The 16939-nt window shown below is 42.9% G+C and overlaps 1 long non-coding RNA gene across 2 annotated transcripts in view; it reads left to right on the plus strand.

The window, feature by feature from the left end:
- The first annotated feature begins 15573 nt into the window (after nucleotides 1-15573).
- The window catches only part of LOC109028793 (uncharacterized), a 79894-nt gene continuing 78528 nt past the window's right edge, over nucleotides 15574-16939 (plus strand). For both annotated transcript variants that reach the window (XR_008669762.2, XR_010135374.1), the window contains exon 1: nucleotides 15574-15656. This is a non-coding gene — a long non-coding RNA (uncharacterized lncRNA). The remainder of the gene's footprint in view (nucleotides 15657-16939) is intronic.

Raw genomic sequence — 16939 nt, forward strand, 5'->3', positions numbered from 1 at the left:
TTTTCAAATATGACCATTTTTGGCTCAAGGTTAAACAAAGTTACTGGCTGACTACTAGGTGCTAGGCTCTATGCTAAGAGCTTTACATGCATTATTTAACTTAATCCCTACAACAACCTAGTGTGGGAAGTTCTATTAACGTTCCTATTTTAGGGATGTAAAAAGCAGGACCCCCACTTCAAGTATTATGGAAAAGATTTTGACCAGTTTTTCTCTTGGCTTCTGTCTTTGAATCTGTGAATCATATGAAAAGAATAAATCATCAGAGAGCTGAAGTAAGCCACAACAACCATCTAGTATTACATTTCCCAAAATATGTCTCTGCTAGATTTGCTAGGTGTTAGCATTTGGACATCAACTAAGCTTGAGGACAAGAATCAAGGAGGCTTCTTTGCTGCAAGACTTCTCAGGGCCTTTGAAATTGATGTTCATTGTGACTCTCAAAGGAGAGGATGATGCAGGCAGCATTTTCCAAACTTACTTGGTGACAGATCTTTTTCTATAGGATCCTAATCTTCTTCAGAAAATTATTTTAAAAAATTATTTTAAAAAAAATTCCATATTATATTATAAAGGAAGACACCAAGGCCCAGTCAGGGACAGTGGCTTGCTCCCAAGTCCCAGGATGTTAATAGCAGAGACAACAACCCAGTTGTGCTGAGTTCAGACCTAGGCCAGGTTCCATGTTTCACTACAACAAAGGAAGGTGTGGTAAGAGGGCCAGTGTGGGCTTTCCACAGATTCATGCCACAGGGACCACACCTGGGATCACAGATCACAAATCACACATTTGCAGAATCAAATGGTCATGGGTGCTTTAAGCTAGAAGAGAGGGTTTTATTTTAGTCAACTCTTTTATGCTTGAAGGAGCTGTATTAGGATTCTCCAAAGAAACAGAGCCAACAGGATGTGAAAGGAGAGAAAGAAAGTGATTTAAGGAATTGGCTTATGAGATTGTGGGGGTTGGCAAGTCCAAAATGTTCAGGGTAGACCAGCAGGCTGGAAGCCTAGGGAAGAGTTGATATTGCAGTCTTGAGTCCAAGCAGTCTGGATACATAATTCCTTTTTCCTCAGGGGACCTCAGTTTGTTTTCTCTTAATGCCTTCAACTGATTGAACAAGGCCCTCCCATATCATAGAAGGTAATCTGCTTTACGCAAAGTCCATTGATTTAATGTTAATCTCATCTTTAAAATACCTTCACAAGAACATTCAGACTTGTGTTTGATCAAATATCTGGGTATTGTGGCCTAGCCAAGTCCACACATAAGATTAGCTATCCCTGGGTCCATGTTCCTTCCTTCCCTTAAAATGCTATTGGCATTTCTCTACGTTTTCATCCTCAGCCATAGAATGGGAGAAGCATGTCCAGAGATCACTCACTGCTCTGAGTTTCAACCTGCACCTTCTGTGGTACCATGGAAGTGCCTTGTGAGTTCCCTCATCAGTGAATGAGGCTAGAGGCAGGGGCGAGGGAGGAGGGCTGAGCTGGATAGATTCAAAATTCTACCACACTTCCCTCCTTCATCCAAAACAATTCAATTTCTGTCTGTTACATATGAGACTTCCCTTTAAACTGATGTTAAAATCTGCTGGAAATTCTCCTGGTCTACACAAGAACACTAGCCCTTCCAACACTTTTCTACTCAAAGTGCATTCTCCGGACCGACAGCATCAGCACCACACAGGACCTGGTTAAAAACGCAGAATCTCAGGTTCCACTCTTGACATATTGAATCAGAGTCTGTATTTTCACAAGATCCTTAGATGATTAGTAAACATTTTCAAGACTGAGGAGCAGTGCTCTGGAGCTCAAGCTTCTAGAGCACTGACCAGCACATTGCCAGACACATCATAGAAAGTTAAGAATTGTTTTTTTTCCTGAATGATGGCTTGACTTAAAAAACTGAGGCCCAGAGGGAGAAAAGATGACACAATTAATTACTAGAGTATTAGTTAAATCTTATTAACAGAAAATAAGATTCTCTGATCATATATGTGTTCTTTGTACAAGAATATGCCTCTTTTCTGGAAAGCCCAAGTCATCACTGAAAATTCTTAAGTTTCCAGTCTGAGCATTTCAGAATTTAAGAAGTTCCACAGAACCATCTAAGTTATTTGTGTTTATAGGACAATTTCTTACAAGGAGTTTTGCTCAGCAAACAAAATCACTTCGCCAAAATGAGCAAGCTCCCTTGAGAGGTCCCGTTGGAGTGGATGAAAACTGAACTATGTGTTTACCTGAAGGTACATTCAGGCTGAAATAAAAATCTCCTCCTATGCAATCTAGGTTCATTTCAGCTGCCTTTCCTGAAAGGATTTGAAAAATTCTGAGCAAATGATCAGTCAAGGAGTTAATTTGCTGTTGTGCTAAACTGCTAGCACTGAGGCTGTCATAGGAGAGAAAGAGAAGCAAGTGGAGAAATCTTTGATCCTCCGTTCAGCCAACTTCTTCCAGAAAGTGGAATGAGAGATCAAACATGAAGAGCAGTGTGGGCTCTGGGATCTGTCCAGAGCTATAGGAATCCAATATTACAATAATCATCCAACTTCGACAGAAGTCATCCCAGGAAGCTTGCCAAGAAAAAAGCTTGACGAAGAAGACGGCTGAAACTATGACAAACGAGGGAGAGGGAGTAAAGGTTGCAGACGTCCTTGGGTTGTCTTCATTGGAAAACTCCTTCTGTGCATCTCCTCCCTTATGCAGCCTTTCTTACAGAACCCAAAACAGATGAAGCTGAATAATCATCTGCATTTCTATACTCGCCTAAAAGTTTAAGGGTTCGGTCTTGGTTTTTCTGGGCTAAAGATTCACACAATCTCAGCCCAGCAGAGGAGCTTATTGTTCAAATAGCACTGTGTACCAAGGGTCTCACCAGCACTTCTGTTCAGATCCTGTGTGATATTCACCATAAAGGCCCTCACATCTGTGTAACACCTTGTTACAGAGTGTTACAAAGCACTGTCACATTCAATTCATTTGTCCTGAGGTGGGGACTGTGTGCTCTGGGATGCAGGACTGATTGCTGGCTGCCTCCTCATCCCATTTTCTCTCCAAGAATCCTGGTCATAAGTGATGCACAGGACAACTTGACCAAAGTCCAGCAAATCCTACAAGTGTAGTCACTTGCAGCTACTACAAATGCAGAATCTCATTACAGTAACTGGACTATAGCCCGTTACACTGATATTTGGCAGAAGGCTTGGCAGATAGAGCAGCACCCCTCATAATTTTCTGAGTGCCCAGACTATTACCACTTTACCTTGACTCGTGGCATGGAGCAGATACTATGTAAAAGCTGTACCTTAGGACATAATCTACTCACAGGCTTGGTCTTGAACCATGCCCTTCAGCTCACCTAGCTTTCAAATACCGTGGCCACCTGCTGCAACACTGATTTCCCCTTTCCTTCCTCCCTGAAAAATACTCCCCCTCACCCTGCCAAGATGTGCCTTTAGAATCCTGACCTCTTAACATCAACCACAACCTCACTACCCCGTACTTCAGTGTTATTGTCTTCTTATTCAACCTAGTCCAAAGGACACTGTGTACCAAAGGATAAGCAAATCAGTCTTTTGGGGAAAAAAAACAAAAATCTGAGAAAAGCTTCATAAATTCACACTGTGCTATAGTTCACTGCAGAGCCACCCAGTAAAGGATGCTGCAATCTGGAGAAGAGAAACTAGCAGAACCCAGTGGATTCTAGAGCCGTTAAGTGTGGTAGGGTACAGTTCACCCATCATCAAGTGAGTTGATAGAACTAATACTTATGGGTAATAAAACATAGTCCCTTCCCTCAAGAGGTTTAGAATTCATCGAGGAAGACAGACATGAAACATGCAATTACAATCCGGGGGGATGTTGTTGGGATCCAGATTTCCCAAATGCTATCGGAGGAAGTTACTGGTAACTGCTGCATCCAACAATTTCAGGGGGGTGTATTCACATTAGGGATAGCTAAGAAAATCCACTGATCTGGAGAAGCGTTTGGCATTAATTGTATAGAAGCTGATCTTATTATTAATGTTTATAACACATGATTGCCTCTGACAAAGATTGAGATTTTATCCTTTCATAATGAGGCTTCTCAGCCCAGCAAGGGCCCCCAAGTCTCCCAAACCCAGGGTAGCTGCAGGGTGACTCATAGAAAGCAATAGTGGTCCAACATCTGAAGGAAGTGGTCTTTGCACCACAGGCACAGCTTGGAACTGATCTGATAATCAATCATCAAATCATTCCAAAAATAATACTGAGCAATTATCTGCTTAAATTAAATCATTCTTAATATATAGATGAGGTATAATTGTCCAATAGTTTTCTCACCCATGAAACAAGGATAATAATTCTGACCCTAGAGAATGAGTGTGAGGTTTAAATTAGACACTATAGGTAAAGTATCAATAGTTCTGTTATGTTTTAAGCCTTGTTTAAGGTTTCAGCCTGCCTTGAACAAGAGAAGGAAGAGAAAACAAATAAATTGCATTTGTTCTATCTAGTATTTTAAAACTCCAGATTATTTAGAGTGGATAGCCTGAAAGTGTTCAGAAGTCTTCCTAGAAACCTTTTAGAATAGCTAAAGACGTCAGAGATAGGGAAACCTTTCCTTTTGCACCAGATGATGAGGGGCTAGATGTCTCAGAACTAAGGTGCAGGCCACTGGGTATCTATCTATTCCATCTTTCCCTGCCCACCCTAATGAGAAGAGGACAACTCAGGGGTCTATTCAGAAGAGACAGAACTGATAGGAGGGGGCCAGAATGTTCAGTTTATGAAAATTTTGCCTTCTGAGTCCAGTTTAAACTGGAGCTTTATCTGAGTCCCATGTCAAGAACCTCTTGAGATCCTATCTGTTAACAGTTTACATTTCACTTTAACTTCCTCCAGGGGGGTAGAGCCATAAATACTAGTGAGATGGTTTTGTATGATAGCCTGGAATTCTTATAATTATTATTGTTGGCAACAGTGTTTGGTTTCATGGCAGTAGGCTTTGCTGGTTGCCTGATATCAGTAGATAGAAAGACATCTTTAACCTCAACATGTTAATGTTATGATTATTTAGTTCTTTCTGCATATCGAGTGCAACCCATGCCTTAACAAACATCCCAGAAAGGAACTAGAGTTCCAGAAAGACAGCTTTGAATTAAAATCCTGTAGTTGCCACTCATAAGCCATGTAACCTTGGCCAGTCTATTTGGGCTTCTGTTTTATCTGTTGAATGAGAGGCAAAATTTCAGAAGGTTCTTCAAAGGTTTAAATGAGAAAATGTTTCTGGCACATTATGGGACTAGAAATACATCTTATCCTTCCTATTGTCAAAAGCAGACACTCTGGGGTGAGTCTGGTTTATATCCCGGCTTCTTGACTATCTAAATATAGAATCTCAAATGCCTTTCCACTTTGTAAAACAGAATAACAATAGTATTTACTTCATGGGGTTGGCTAACCCCCATAAGATAAATTGGATGATTAAGTACAAGTTATTAATATATGTAAAGCACTTAGAATAGCACCTGGCATGTAGTAAGTTCTGTTGTAAGAGTTAGCTATTTTTATGATTTCTTTCCTTCCTCCTTCTCTCTCTCTCTCGTTTCTTCTCTTCCACCGCACTAATATGACAGAAGAGCTCTTCCTGACAACACAATCCATGTGGAATCATCAATTTTCAGACTACTGATCTCCTTTCAGCATCAAAAGAGTTAAGATTCTTTTAGAACCAGACGCCTGAGCCACATACTGCTCCCTCTCCTTTATAGAGGCTAAGGCCTTGATCATTTCTTAATGTAACTACTTCAGGAAATTTGTTGCGCTAATAATGTTAATATGCCTTATTTCTACACTGCTCACGCCCTGAGCTCTCAATCACTTCAAAACACAGTGATTGAAATTTTTCAAAAGTCTTTGATTTCGAAGTTGTTATGTAGAACACTAGTCAAGTATAAATATGGCAGAGTGATTTAAGGCGGTTGGAGCAATCCAAATGTTTAAGCTTGTTTCAAATAATTATCAATCTTTCTGCTCTGCATTTTCAATACCTCCCTTCATTTCAAGGAGTGGCCCTCAGTGAGGCCTGGAGCATGCTGTTGAGGCTGCTGAGTGCCTCTCTGTTTCCCACACTATGTCACCTTGTCATAATCATGTTATTAAACCCTTAATGGCTTGTGCCGCTCCTGGTGTCTGATTCGGGTCACAGAGAGAACTGGTCACCTTGGAATCAAACACTCACTCCATGACTGGATTCATCCAAGCATAGTCCTTTTAGGCCACAGCTTTGAGGATGTGCAGCCTAAGGGATAGTGCCTTCTGATAGCCTTATATCAGTCAGTTCAGATGCCCACAGGGATGCAGGCTCTGGTGAACATTTACCTTGAAGTCATGAGCTCCAGATGGACCAGATGATGCTTTTATGGCCCGGACATCTCTTGTGCACTGCTGTTTATCTGCTCAGTCCCACTTCTTATTCTACTCCAGCCCCTCCCACCTCTACCAGTTCTGCTTGGATCTTGACCAGATTCTCTCCAAGGTTACCTCACAGTGCTTTTTTCACCTGGGTGCACATCATGTACTCCCTCTCCTGCCCTGGGGCTTCTCTGATTGAAGGGGAGAAGTAACCATGGGCCCTGCTTAGCCATATGCATGTGCAACTGTAAATGCAGGCAAGTAAATTACCCAAGGGCTACCCTTGACCAAAGGAAGTGATAGATATGTTCTCCCTTCGTACTCCTAGTTGACAGTTTCAAGACACATTTCATGCAGCTTCTCCAAAGGCCTTGTGAGATGAGCATCAGTTGCTCACAGCAGCAGCCAATTCCCCACAAAATACTTGCACTAGCCTTCTCTCCTTTGCTATTCTACTCTGTCACCTCTCTTTCAAGTGTCCTCCATTCCTAAATAAAATGCAGTTGCATTTGCTTCAGACTGTTTCCAGGGAAACTCAGGAATTGCCTGCATCCAGGAGCAATGGGCTCAGAAACATTCCAGGCCCAGAAACATTGACTTAGAGGACCAGAGCACATGAATTCCTGAGAACAAAGGGAACAAAGCCAGGGATGCCTTTGTGCAGAAGGACAAGGTGACCCAGTTACCCAAGCACAGACTAACCAGGGGGCAGAGCTATCTCAGCACAAAGTGTTTGCTTGACACATTATTTTTTCGGTGCCAAAGAACCAGTGGACAGGATTACTTTAGTAAAATTAGTACAGATGACAGTTACAGCACAAAGGACTAGGGGCCTGGGCACAATAACACCAATGAACACAATTACTTAAGATAGAAGCTTCAGGTATAGACTGCAGTTGCCCCCGTGTAGATGGACCAAGGCCTGGGGTTTGCTTGGCACAGAGTAACAGAGCCCCATGTGGCTGGGGTGGAGACTGGCCAGCCTTTTCCCTTCTGCCTTCGGCATCCCCACACACAGTGGCACCAACCATTGCTTCCACCGTTACTTGTGGAGTGCACATGAAGAACAGCATCAGATTCAGGCTCAGAGGATGGGAGTTAAGGCCCCTCTCTGCTCCTTCACTGCTTGTGTGACTTGGGTGATTCACTAAAACTGTCCAAGAAACACTTTCCTCCTTTATAGATGGGAAATAATAAATATGAGAGGATGGCTATTGAAGTCCTCTGCAAAACTGTAAAATATACACTTGAGGTTGATAATACCATTCAGTATGAAATAGCTGTTTTATGGAGGCTAAGAGGAACGTAAATTGATGATTATCGTTATTATTAAATAATATTTGCTTTTGCATAGCTCTGCTTTACAAAGTGTTTTCACTTGATCCTGTCCAAAACCTGCCCAGCAAGTTGTGTCATTATGCCTCATTCTACAGAGGAGGAAACTGCCACTCAGAAAGCTCGACTCTCCCGAAACACTCAGGCAATGAGTGGCAGACCTGGGGAACAAAGCAGGACTTCTGAGCCCACGTCCCTTGCTGTGTTTCTATCCTGACATGCCAGAAAGGAGAGTTGGGCACCATGGTTCCATGTTTTCCAGCTTTAATTGGAATGATGCCGGGAGATAACTCCGCTTAAGAACGCTGAGATGATAGTGTTCTGTCTCCCTCTTCCCCGGGGCCATTCCTGGGTAGCACTCACATCACGCTGTCATGTAGAGAAGCTTCTCAGGCCTATATTTAAGTAATAAGACATGACAGGCTGTGTATTTCTGGGACGTTATTACATGCCTGGGGTGGTGGTGGGAGGCTGAGGCTAAGGAAATTTCTTTGAGTGTTGCTTTGGCTATTATAAAATATCATGTATAAATCAAGATGGGGTGAGGGCTAGTCAAAGAGGCAGACAGTCACTTACAGGCGGTGCTGGCATGGCTGTTACATCACTGCCAGCCAATCCCACTGCTCCTCTTTCTTGCCAAATCCCCCAAGCGATTTGGTAATATGAGACTTACAAAGCATTCAAGTTCAAAGTCATCCTCAGGATTCTGAGATTGTCAGGGTTTGTGGAGCTGAAGGGTCAATCATCCCATGGGTGTCCATCTCCATTCAGTGGAGGGTGACCCAAGTGGATCTAGATGTAGAGGTTCTGTAAGAGACGGCCCTCCAGCAAACCCATACTTGCCATTGGGTAATTGCTGGATTTGCACTTCTCAACGTCTTATGGGTTGTGGTTGTGGTTTTACACTCTATTTGGGGGATAGGCCTTTACTCTCTGCCAGTCTAAATGACTAGCAGGCATTAAAGATGGCTACCAGGCTGATCAGAAACAGACTTCTAGGCTGTTTTGCAACTAGATCCCTGAGCTCTGATGTTTCAGCCAAGGTTAGGCAAATCCAGGCCACAAGCCTGGTTTCTGTGGGGCGTTCTCATGTGCGGTGACCAGGCTGTGATTAGGAACAGCAATATTTTCCAGAGATTTTGCCCTCAGGGAACTGACAATCTGGAAGAAGGTATAAAACAAATATACTCAGATAAATCCAGTATGGGTAATAAAAAAATTACTAAGACCAAGTCATATTTAGCTATATCCTTAGTGCGTGACACAACATTGAAGATAACAGACTCTCAGGCAATGCTTGTTGAAGGGATGAAAGTGCCCTAAGAACCCAAAGTGCTGAAGATGTCCAGCTGCTCTAAGCTTCAATTTTTTAGGCTGAATATAAAGAAAAGTGAGGCTTTCTTTCCCAGCCTTGCTTGTAGGGTTAGAGTGAGAATTAAAATAAGAGACTTCTATTGTAAGCTTTAAAGCACTACCCAGTTTTAAGTGAATGCAATGTAGGATGTGATCACACATCTGTCTAGCAGTAAGAGAGACAACTCAAAGAAAGGACTCTGGATAGTTTGGGGGTACATAAACATATCCAGCCTCTTTCTCCTATTTCCTCTCTGTCAGTGACTTGGACTAGACCTAGGCTGCAAAGAGGTTTCATCTATTGATCTTTTGGAAATGTCTGCCTCATATACTAAGTTGGGTAGGATGGTGAGATTTCACCTGGATCCAAATGGATCCATGATCCAGTGGGGCAGTGCCATGATCAATTAACAATATCTACCACGGACTTTGTTCAAGAAATAGCAGCATGTGTGCACTTGTTTTGCCATTTTTCACCTGGACCCTCATTTTCTCATTCCAGGTAACAGCCTCCTAGTTGGTCTTCATCTTCCATTGTCACACATTTCAATCCATTCTTACTTCTGCCACTGAAGTGGTCTCCTTCCAAAACATAAATCTGACCATGATATTACCCTACTGAAATCACTCAGGGATTTTCTCCTTGTTCCAAGAATGTAGCCGAACTCCTCAGCAAAACCAGTAAAGCCCACAGTAACTTGATCCCTACCCTGCTAAATCATCTCTGGCCTGGAAGCCCAAACCTTACCCTCTAACCATACCAGGAAGGCATAGCCAGCTTTCTCCCCAGCACACTCTGAGCAGCTTAACCAGCCTGAGATCTTCTACTCAACCTTACTCTTCAGTGCATTTATTTTCACCTCTGTGAAATCTTCCGTTATCACCTTCAAGTAGAATTGATCTCTTCTCTTTCATCCCTGTAGCACACTATACAGATATCTGTTATAGCATTTATCCTTCGTAAAAGGTATTTATTTGCTTGTTTACCTCCCTCACTAGACTGTGAACTTTGCAATACAGGAGATTATGTCTTGTGTATACATCTTTGTATTTATTCTAGGTACTGTGCTTGGCATAAATATATGCTCAATAAATATTTGAAGAACAAATAAATGAGATGAGGAATGTACTGAACTGGACTGCCATACATAGAGCCCTTTCTATGGGCTCTTTCCTCGTAAGTCACCAGCCTTGGATCTAATTGAATCTAGGGAGGGCACAGACCCAAGACAGCCATTCTGGAAGCTGGATTGTACCTTGTGAACTGCATAGGAGGAGAACTTTGATAAACAGAGTTCACTAACATGTTAGTCACGAGCAAACAAATATCTGAACTTGAGATACGGAAAGTCAGTTAATAGCAAAAGATAAAAGACAAAAGGAGAAGGCCAACTTGGTCACCATGAGACGTTAGAAGCTATGAGTAAACAGAAATGAGCAAGACAAAGATGAAATTTGCATGGAGTGCAAATAGGGTGATTAGATGGCAGCAGCAAGAGGGTAGAAGCAATCAACTCTGGTCTCTGAAGGACAGTCTCTAGAGCCATCTTGGATCCCGAACAACTTTCTGGTTTTCACATTTGTTGCATTGTTCATTATACCAAAACAACAGAATGTGTTTCTGCTAAATCTAGAGGGTCTATTCGGGATGGTCTAATTTAAACTACAAAGTACATTATTCAATCAATGGTGCAGATAGGATTCACAGGCCAGAGCTCTTTCTATTCAACAGTTGGACCTCAGAACTAACCAACGTTGGTCAAGAATGAAGCCCACTGGCTTTGGCCCAAAGTAAGGCCCACAGCGGCAGCAGCAGGGGTCAAATATTCGTAGAGACAGAACTGCTGCCCAGTCTATAATACCAGCTTCTCCAAGTGCTGGGCCCAAGCCTTACTCATGCAGAACTCCTCCAATATGCAGGCATTGCTTTCTACCTGGAGGTTCTACCTCATCACCAAACTGGCCTGGAGAAGAAAAGATTAACCTCAAAAAGTTGAGTAGCTATTCAAATAACTGAAAAGCTGCTGTTTATGAAATAAAAAGCAGACATACACTCTATAAATACTTCTGAAACTTAAATGGGCACACAAATCACCTGCAAATCTTATTGAAATTCAGATTCTAATTGAGGGAAAATGGGATGGGCTCTGAGATTCCTTATTTCTAACAAGCCTCCAGGTGATGTGATATGCTGGCCTGAGGACCATACTTTGTGTAGCTAGGCTCTAAGTAGCCCCTGAGGGAAGAAAGAGAGCCCTTTGGCAGATGCTAAAGTACAGGAGTCCTCGCTAAAGAACTTTCCACCTGCTCAGAGTTGTGTGGAAAAGAATGTGATGGTTCAGTATCATGACAGACCAAGCAAAAATTCGGCAACAATTTGGCAATTGCACATTATAGAGGAAATTTTTGCTCTGCATGGCAGATAGACTATCACAGTAAGCTTCAAACTTTTTCATTTATGTATGCCCTAAAATATTTTGACAACTATGTACCTACTTGACCATTTCTACGTCACATGTTTAAAAGTATTTATTTATTAATAAAAGATAGAAAATGTTAGTGTATTTAAAATGAAATGAAGATTGACTAATTTAAACAAATGCTGCATTAGCACCAGCAGGTAAGCTCCAGAAGGCAGGGAATTATTTTGCCTGTATTGTTCACTGGCGTGTACCCAACAGGTAATAGGTACTTGATCAATGTTTGTTGAATGAATGAAGGTACGCCAAAGCTGAAAGCAGACATGTGAAAATTTGATCCATGAGACTTATCTATAGTATCTCAAAATTTGGTAGCCCCACAAAATATTCCAGTTATATTTAAAAAGTGATTTTCTAAAAAATGTATCTTGACCTACACTGCTCAGGCTCTTCTAAATTCAGTGCATCCCAATCTTGGACAAAATACCAATGTTTTAATGTTAAATTTCATATAATACCTAACAGAATGATGATCAAGGCAAAAAAAGATTTTTAAAAACCTAGAAATGTAAATTGTCTTCCTTAGTTTCTTTTTTTAATAACAACTTTTATTTAAACAGCATTAGACATCTCAGGGCTGCCTCCCTGATCAAAATCTGTCTGAACCTCCATCATCTTGTTCCATTTACACATCAGAACGTTCTGGGGTCTGGGTTAGGACCTCAAATGCCAACTACATCTCTGAAATACCATAGAGTGCCTATTTTCATACTTTCTGGATGCCACATTATGCCCACCAGTGGAATTTCTCCTGGTGTCCACTCTACCTACAGTGGACAGACCAATCCCAGCTCTGATAACAACCAGCACTTTTCTTCCAGGATGGGCAGGCCTTTGAGCAGTGGCTGGTATCAACATGAGGCAGTGTCGCCTGGCCCTTCGAACACAGCAGCTTTTTACTGCCCTCTGACATCTCTCAGGCTCTTAACCTCCCTTTTTTAGGCCATCACTCTTACCTTTGGTAATCACACTGGCTTTCTGAACCCTGACCCTTTGGCCAATAGACCTATAGGTGGGATCTGCCCAAGTGGTCTTCTTCCTGCCTCCACCTGGACCCACTTCCAGCTCCTGTCCTATTTACATTACAGTGCAAACCCACAGCTCCAGAGCTTCCTTCACACTCTCCTCCCCTCTCATCCTAATGGAGACCCCGCCTTTGTCCTCTCTCTCCCCAGCCTTCCCTAAAGTCAGAGTTCCAGAAAAGCTTCAGGAGCTTCCTGGACCCAGCCTGCTCATTGCAGTGTTGTTAGAGGGGAGATCCAGCCAGCCCATCACTGCCTTTCTTTTCCTCATTTATAGCCCATTTCTCTAGGCAACAGGTCAGACTAAGACCCTGATGGAGTGTTCCTCTGATAGACGGAAATGGGACTGGGACTGAACCTTGGCCAAACACAAAATATTTTTGACTGTGCTTTAAAAAAATTTTTTTGATACACGCCATAACTCATCAGCCTAAAGGAAAGTGGTGATATTCCAGTGTCCGATAAGCATATTAGACCAGCCCACAGATCATGGGAACCAAGAGAAAATGGCACTGCAGGGTTACATGAGCCTCAGACGTGTTCCCGGACAGAACAAGTGTTATTGTGGGATGACACAGACCAGACCTCAAAGCAGATGCTAGTTAGTCCTGTTCTCAGAGGAAAAGCCGACTGGAAATGGAGCTTTGAGACAGGGTCAAAAGCAGCAATGCTCTTTCTGGCTGGCAGCCCTCATCCCAGCCTTGTCTCCACAGAATCTCACTGGGAAAAAGACAGAACCCAGAAACATCTATGTGACTGTCTTTAGATTTAATCATGATTGATATTTGTCCAAGGAAGTGAATGGATCCAGGACGGGTAGAGAGATGTCTGATCAGAAGGCTGAGTAGGATATTTCCCAAATTTGCTTTCTGGCCCATTAAAATCTCATCAGGATAAATCTTTTGGGAGACCTAAGACAGTCACCCTGGAAGCATTTGGAACAGCAGATAGCTGGGCAAGAAAGAGGGTGTCAATTTAGATGTCTTCCATTGGATGGGGATAGTGGCAAGAACAAGACAAACAGAATCATCAGAGCTGATAAGAACCAAGAGGTCATCAAATTCAGCTTCTTGATTTTGGTGAGAAGGGGAGTGGGGCACAGAGAGAAAGGGGGGCATGCCAAGGTCACACTGTCACAAGGCATGGAGGAAGGTGAACAAGGACCAGCACTCAGCTCGCCTGATGTCCAACCCAGGTGTTTTTCCTTGCACTGAGCCTTGAAGGACAGCCCAGGTATTGGCGAGGACGCTGCTTCCCTTTGCTGCTGCTCTGGAGCTGGGGAGAAATGGGCCAGGTCCTAAATGCAGCTTTTAGGGAAGTCTCTAGCAGGTTGTCAAGTGCTCCTGCCAGTGCTGAGCTGGCAAAGGAAGGTGGGGAGAAGTGCTTAGAAATCCTGAGCACTGAAAGGTGGCCTGTAATTGTAAAATTCCATTTCCTTTCAATTAGCAGCTGATTGCATTTGATGAGCTGCAACATTGTTTCCTCCGTGTAGATTAGGAGTCAGAGCAGTCAATGAGCTGTGAAATTCTCTCCCTGCTGAAACAATAGACAGTGATTAAAGCGCAGCTAATCCGGTCATTATAGCCAGAGCCCACTGATCATTAGCTGCTAACCAGATCCCAGAGAGCAGCTCCAACCCAGCCCAGGCGGACTGGATGCAGCAGGTAAACACTACCAATATGCTGCCTCCCTCCTCCCCATGCCCAAAAGTCCCTGGTGGACCCAAGGGTTGGGGCGAAAAACTGGATGCCACAGTGGATACAGGGAATGAGACTGCCAAGGGCAGCTTGATATCAGAGAGGCAGCCAGGACTTCAGAGGTAGAGGTAACAGATTTGGGATCATGTCCCAGCCCACCCCTCACCTCCACTCCCCAGTTTGTGTTTTAACCCTGCAGCTGGCATCAGTTATTTACCCCAAATCCTTTATAATGCCTTCCTTGTGTGGCTGTTCTGAGGATTAATACCACAGCCTAGGTAAGATCACTGGCATAATGCTAAAAGTCGGTAATAATGCTAACTAACATTTTCAAGTGTTTGCTACGTGCCCAGCACTGTTCTAAGGGCTTTGTATAGATTAACTTGTCTAATCCTCATAACAACCCTGATACAGTAGATGCTATTATTTCCCTGTTTTTTTCAATGAGGAACACATAAGTTCAGTAACTTGCACAAGATCACTTAGCCGTAAGAGACAGAGCTGGGATTTAAACCAGGCAAGGCAGCTCAGAGACCCTGCTATAAAATACCCCACTTGGTTGCTTAAAAAAAAAAAAAAATGCTAACACTCATTGTCTCCCTTTGCTAGCCCTGTAGTTTTCAAACTTTACTGTGCAGAAGAATTAGCCAGAGAGATTGCTAGAAATGCAGATCACCTGGCCTAAGCCCCAGAGATTTGGATTCAGGAGGTTAAGGAAAGGACCCAGGAAACTGTGTGTTAATCAGCACCACCTGCAATGCTGATATGGTGACCCAGGACTTACCTGCAGAAGTGCTCTAGGTTCTGGGGAGCAGCCGTTTATCGTCCAGGACCCACATCCTCCTACCTCACCCAGGGCTACTGCCCAGCGCCTGATGAGGAAAGCCACAATTGCACTCACAGAGGATGAGAAAGAGGCAAAAAGCAGAGATTCTGGAACCACATGAAGTAGGATTTGAAAATCTGTTCCTTTTCTTACAGGAGTGGCCATATAAATTATCATCCAAAGCAGGACACTTCTGAGAGTAAAAGGGAAATTAATAATTATTCCCAGGCAATAGACGTAAACTGAGACTGTCCCAGGCAAACTGGATGTGGGATTATTGTAGCAGATGCTGATGGTGACCTTAGTTCTCTGGTGCTGAGAGCTGCTTACAGCAAGCACCTGTGGAGCATGAGCAGCCTGAGCACAGGACAAGCAGGAAGGGTGGAGGGTTAATGTCCCTGAAGCAGCATCAACCAATAGCAGATAAGGGATTTATAGATGAACACCGTAGTGTTCTTGCCTCTAGGATGGAATAATAACTCTTAAGAGTGTTCTGCTCTATCTCCAAGAGTTCCCCAGAAAGACAGAGCCCCAGTCGCTTATCATGGTAAGTAGCTGGATAACTCAGTGTTTGTCTTCTTTCCATTCTGTATTTCATGTTTCTCATCTTTACTGGTTATTTCATGGAGTCACCTTGCAAATGAATTGACACCCAGATCCTTTGCTCAGAGTCTTTTTCTGCACTCAGAACAGTCGTCTTACCACTTAGGAGCCATGTGACCTTGGGCAAGTACTTAAATTTCAGCTTTCTTAAGAGTAAAATGGAAATAACAGTAGAGAATGCGTGTAAAGCATGGCATATGGCAAACACTTGATAAATGTCCAGTTCCAGTGTTGTTATTATTGAATTGTTATTGCTCTGACTCACGTCGGAAGCATTTTTTCTCTGCTATCTTGCTGTTGCCTCTTCATCTCTCCTCCAGATTGTTGCAATCCTCTCTCATCCGAGGTGGCTTCCGCACCATGGCCAGGGTGCTGACCCCTTATTTCACTGCTACCATTGGCCTGCTGTATACCAGACAAGTGCCAGGCTTTGAGAAATGGTAATATTGTGTTTTTTTTAATTTGTCTTGAAAAACGATTCAGAGTGGCTACTTCTAAAAGAGAACACATAACTTATTTACCAAATACAGAAGTCCAACACTTATATTGAAGAGCAATACACACGTAAAGAGTCCTGAGCTAATCATCACTTCTCCTTTCAAATACCTTCCTTTGCCTGACACTGAACAAAGTCCAAACATAGCATTCAAGGACATGTCATAACCTTTAGCCTCCTGACAGGTAGGCTGACACTGCTTGTGCTCAGAGGCCTGTCCCTACAGGGAAAATGCCATGGAAACCCTTTCTGCCTAAGTCCCCCTTCTTCCTGCTTTTCTTTCAAATAAAACAAATGTGAGGTAGATTACCTACTCCTTTTAATTTTTTGCCAAGCACAGTTGAACAGCTGATTTTAGTCATTTCTACCTATGGTTTCCTCCTTAGAGCTAATTAGTTTCTTTTCAAGTAATTGCAAATAGTACATTTTCCAGGCCCTTGGAGTAGAGGCTGACAACTAGCTCGCTGGAGTGGGCTCTTATCAATAGCTCACGGAAATTAGACACACAAACATCACACTGGGGCCTCTGAGGGTTGCTCTAAGTTGTTTAGAAGAAATAGCTCATGAAAGTCCCACGGTTCCTTTATGAATGGACTCGCTGATACAAAATCTCTGGGGTGTGGTGGGCAACAGGATAGTCGGAAGCTTTCCTAAACATCAAAATGGGCTCAGCTCTACACGAGATCACAATTCACTGTGCTCCAGGTACTGTGCTTGGTGCTGTGAGTGAG

This window comes from Gorilla gorilla, chromosome 9 (genome assembly GCF_029281585.2).
Source record: "Gorilla gorilla gorilla isolate KB3781 chromosome 9, NHGRI_mGorGor1-v2.1_pri, whole genome shotgun sequence".
Classification (NCBI taxonomy): domain Eukaryota; kingdom Metazoa; phylum Chordata; class Mammalia; order Primates; family Hominidae; genus Gorilla; species Gorilla gorilla.